Genomic DNA, 5,151 nt, shown 5'->3' on the forward strand with positions numbered 1-5,151 from the left:
AACGTGGTATAAACAAGAGGCTAATCAGAACTGGAGGGTGCTATTTCCGTGTACTTAGACTTCTGCTTTCTGCTTCATGTTAGTTTAAACAAATGACAAATGAGCTAATCACACCTACTCACTGCACAGCACAGCCCTGTCTCGCTGCCTGCTGGAACAATGCAGCAAACTGTTTAGTTTTTCTCCCACTGCCAGTTTCTTCTCCTTGAAGTCAAAGCATTTTGGGTAAAGACTTCAGAAAGGCTCATTTAGCCCTTCTGGCTGCAAAACATTGCGAACCAAATCGCTCCAACTTAATTGCACAAAGTCAGACCGAATTCTGCAAGACGGACAGTTTGGTTTCTACATTCTTCTTAACAGCCCATCTGTCTGCTAGAGGGAAGGGAGGTGTGCCTGATTTAATCTAACACCAAATAAGCAAGCCTGGAAACTTTTGGGAATTAATCCTTACTACTTGAGTGTATGTTAAATACACTTCATTTATGTTAATGTTCTTCAGTGGTTATTAGGAATGAACTATTTAATTGTGTACCAAATTGGGTACATCTAGACTTATTTTGTTTTTCTTACTGGTTATTTAATGGCCCACTAGTTAACAAGTGCACACTGTGCACTTCTTAATTGCAGTAGGGGTTTTTTAAAGCTGTGCTTTATGTGAAAATCAGTGGCTGTTACAGATGGTAGGGAATTATCAGTAAGGAAAGGAAGGAGTTGCTGCACCTTCAGTAAACTTCTCCAATGTTAAGATCCAAGATTGGAATAGAATTTCAAACTGCAGCTGCCAAAAGGGTCACAGAGCAACAACTGCAAAAAAGCTGCAAGCTAAATTCAACCCTCAAGCAAATGTCTGCAATAGTCCTCTCTGAGCTGGAGACAAGGGGAAATTGGCTCTGTAGCATGACAGGCTTGAATAAATGATCACTTTGGCCATCTCAGTCTTTCTTGCTCTGAAGACTGCAAGTATGACTTGCTCTACCACTGGATAAAGCAAACAGGAGAGAACCTAAAAGGACACTTATGAAGTAATACTGAACAGTAGAGCTGTTCCTCAGGCAAAATTCTGGCCTGGGTAAATAGTATTAAGAGACAATGTCTAGTATTACTGTGATGCATTTAAGCTAGAATCATATAAAGTCAACTTCCCACTAAGGTCTACAAAGACAGTGAAAATTTGATATAGCGATTTATTACAAAATGCAAAGTACATCTGTGAGAACATAACTTCCAAATGTATTTATTTTTTTTAGGGATGACATCATCATAGTCCTTAATTTTGAATGTCAGCCTAATGCTCAATAACAATGAACAAAGCAAATCAAATGATAGGGCAAATGCTTCAAAGAGACCTGCTGAGGGATCACTAAACAAACCAAATCAGGCTCAGGGACTCTCCTGAGATGAAAATTGTTGGAACCTGGAAAAATATGTGAGACAAATACCACACATGCTTACCTTGCTCTTACTATTTTCTGCATGCCTCTTTGCTCACACTGCTGGGAACAGGTTACTGGGTTAAATGGAGCCTTGATCTGGACTAGAAGGATTTACTTGAAAACTGAGCTTGTTCTTTACCTCTCCTTCCCTCTGCCCACCTTGTCCTATTGGAACAGTGCTGCTGGTACTCATGGCTTTTGAAGTGTTGCCTCAAAGCAGTGTCTCATCTTTGCAGAAGCCCTGTGGTAGCTTCTCTGCAGATATCCATGAAAGTGAACCTTGCATTGCAGAGATTTCAAGACAAGCACAAGTAGACAGCCTGGGAAGTGGAACAACACTGGACTTTTGGGATACAACTCTTCCTGCCTCAATGAATGCAGGATTGCTGGGGTAGATCTAGTGGAAACCAAGCAGGACTTTGTTGATGAGCTAAGGAGCTCTGCTATAAAGTATCTGCACCATTTCCCTGTCTGCTGCTTAAATTCTTTCTTGCTCTTTTGAGACAGCTCCTTCATCTTTTTTTATTTTTATTTTTTTTTGGCAGTGCTCCTGACACTGACTCAAAATGACAAGTCACAATTTTTTTTTTTTAATTTATTTTTTTGTGGGTGCAAGGATGGAATGTGTGTTTTAAGAAGTTTTTAGGTAGCCACTATCCTGAGAAGAAGCAGCACTATAGCTAATATTTTGGGAAGCTGTGCTGTCCCTTCCATTTTGCCCCCCTGTGGTGTTCTCAGTGGGAAGGGGATTTTACTTCGAGTGGCTCAAGTTTACAACCTGTACTCCAGACAGTTTTGCCATTTCATTCCCTGTGTAATCCTTGTATCTCCTAGAAAGAGCTTTATTACCAACTCCATCTGTTCCAAGAACTGCTTTCCCTTCAAACAGCTGAAACCTGTGGGATGAGGAACTACATCTAAACCAAGTGGTACCAGTGCTGGCAGTGGGAATTCTGTTTTGGCAGGTTGCTTAGCTGGCCAGCAAGCATGTTTCTTTATCTGTCTGACTGAAGGCTTTGACCATGGAAAAAAGCAGTTAAAAAATGCCTGCAATGAAAGCTATTTACCTAAAGAGAGGCAATGAGTTTATATATCTAGAGAACTCTTCACCTCATTCAGATGTTTCTGCAGAATTATAGAGTGGAAAAGCATCTTTTTTTTTTTTTTTTTCCTTATCAAGAAAATTATTTTATCTGCTATATAATTGCAGATATATAATTGTTGGGATTTCTTTCCTGTTTGCTTGTTGTCACTTCATGGCCCAATTCTTCCCTTTTATATTGCAGCCAGTATTAAGCCAGAACTGATTTAATAGCAACATCTGTTGATTAAACAACATACTATCAAGTAGTCTAATTATAAATATACTGTTAATAGATACACTGTTACCTTTAATATTGCATAATTTTCCAGTTACAACCAAATATAAGACTAATTCTCATTGTCAAATCTTACAACTCAAACCCTACTATGTTATTGTAATTCTTCCATCCTTACTGCCCACTCTAGTTGGTGCCAGAGTGCAAGTCCATCCCTTTTTACATGTCTCTGCTGAGTCTTTCAGGCACAGACCTGATGGGTTATCTGCAGGGGTTCCCTTCAGTGTCCTTAGTGTCCTTTCCCTTTTCCCTTTTCCCTCTTCCCTCTTCCCTTTTCCCTCTTCCCTCTTCCCTTTTCCCTCTTCCCTTTTCCCTTTTCCCTCTTCCCTTTTCCCTCTTCCCTTTTCCCTTTTCCCTTTTCCCTTTTCCCTTTTTCTCATTGGTCTGCTGCTATATCTGTACTCAAGTTTTATATTTCCAGCACCTTTACTCAGTGTTGGCTTATGGGGACTTGCTGATACAGTTGTTGAGGTATAGGCAGCCTGATAAGATCACATCCCAAAAACTTCCTTTCAGGTTTTTTTTCACACTGGAAATGTTTTTTAATGTTTGGGTTTAAAAAAAATTATTTTATAATGCTCACTAGGGGGAATTATCCTGCTTTAGCCTTGATTCCTCTACCTAACTCCAATTAGTGCAAATATCTTCATATCTGAGATGCAGCCTGCATACCTGAGCAACAAAACTATGTGCTTGTCATGCTCTGTTTTGTGCTTAAACAGCATCCTTGCCCTTAAATTGTTTTAATTACTCTCTGAGTTCCCTGCAGAGGATTAGCTAGTCATGAGGCCTGGTGCTCCAGTGGGGCCTCTTGTTTGGGTTCTTACAACTGCACCTACACTATTACTGTTGCCAAACTAGTTATGGGTATGTTGTTTTTCCTATGCTGCTGGCCAAATGGTTGTGTTTGCAAAATTTTTTCCAATATTGACCTGGATAGTACTTCACATCTCAGCAACAGGGTTTTCTCTTAAGAGTTTCTTTAAAAGATTTTTTCCCCCTCTGTTGTTCAAATCCAGTATAAGGTGAGCCCTAACCAAAATTTAAGTTTTTATAAGCCAAATTATTTTTTCTTGCTTTTGGCATCTTTATGTACTCCTGTGTTGTGCGATGAAGCATTTCCACAGGGAAAGCTTCACATTAAAAGCTTCACTGACTTCTCTTCCTTTTTCTTCTTGTTCTCTCTGAACAAAACCTTTCTGCTGCATACTTGGCAGCTGGGCCTCCTGCTAGTGAAAGACAGTGAATGAAAACTTCTCAGCAAATAGATTTCACTTATTAGAGAAGATACCTTTACACTCCATAAAAGTCAGCTTTTCCTACTGGGTGTGCAGTAATGTATTTAATATTGTAGTTAAAAACCTAACAAGGTCTATAACGCAATACAAACTGATGTGCCACCACATCCCTTTCCAGCTGCAGCAGAGAGGGGGGGACTTTTGCTTTCTGTGATTTCTTCAGCACTGGAGTGGGGTTTGAAGTGCTGTGCTGTCAGTCACCTGCCTGATGGGGCTCATGCACAGAATAAGCCCTGCAGGAGCAGAGCCCAACAGACCCTCAAGGCTTCTCCCTTCCACAGGGGGTGAGAGGGTTTCTGGGACCAACCCTGCTGCCTGCTGATGCATCACCTCCTTGGCAGGCACACATCTCCCTGCAGTAACCCACTGTCTCCAAACCAAGAGCTGGGGGTGAGGCTGCTGCAAAGTGAAGAAGTTTGATGCTAGCAGGGACTTCCAGACAGGGCTGCTGCTGCTTCATTCTTTCTAGCACCATCCAGCTGAGATTTGCTGAGCTCTGGCATGCTCTGAGCACAAGCCCTTTGTGTCTGTCTGGTGTTGGACTGCACCTCAGGAATAAAATGCTGGTGCTCTTTGTACGTAATATGTGTCTATGTGGTTTTTATACAGGCCAGGTTTTAATTATTTGGGCACCTGAAATAGCAGCAGACTACTATGTTAGGTACTGTGGTAATTTTAATTGCTTTTTTAAAAATTAAAAAAAAAGAATCAGGAAAAAGGAATAGTCAGTGGTATGGAGAAAGAGAAATAACTTTCTCCTTTTTGTGTATGTTGCAACTTTTCAGGACAGCCTGCGAGGTACACTGAAGGTTCCTGGTTCATTGGCGACCAAGTGAGAGGGTGTGCATTTACACCAACATATATACCTTAGGTCAGGCAGCTGTAATGGGTATGTGTAAAAAGTGAAGCCTTGTACGGCTTTCTTTTAGTTACAAATTAACCTTTCCCTGGAGGAAACTGGTGGACAGAAATGGCAAAATGAAGCTGCTGTCACGAAGCAAACATGTTTCTTGGGTCCCGTGGAGGGCCCCAAAATAGTCA

Source organism: Calypte anna, chromosome 2, assembly GCF_003957555.1.
Source record: "Calypte anna isolate BGI_N300 chromosome 2, bCalAnn1_v1.p, whole genome shotgun sequence".
Lineage (NCBI taxonomy): Eukaryota > Metazoa > Chordata > Aves > Apodiformes > Trochilidae > Calypte > Calypte anna.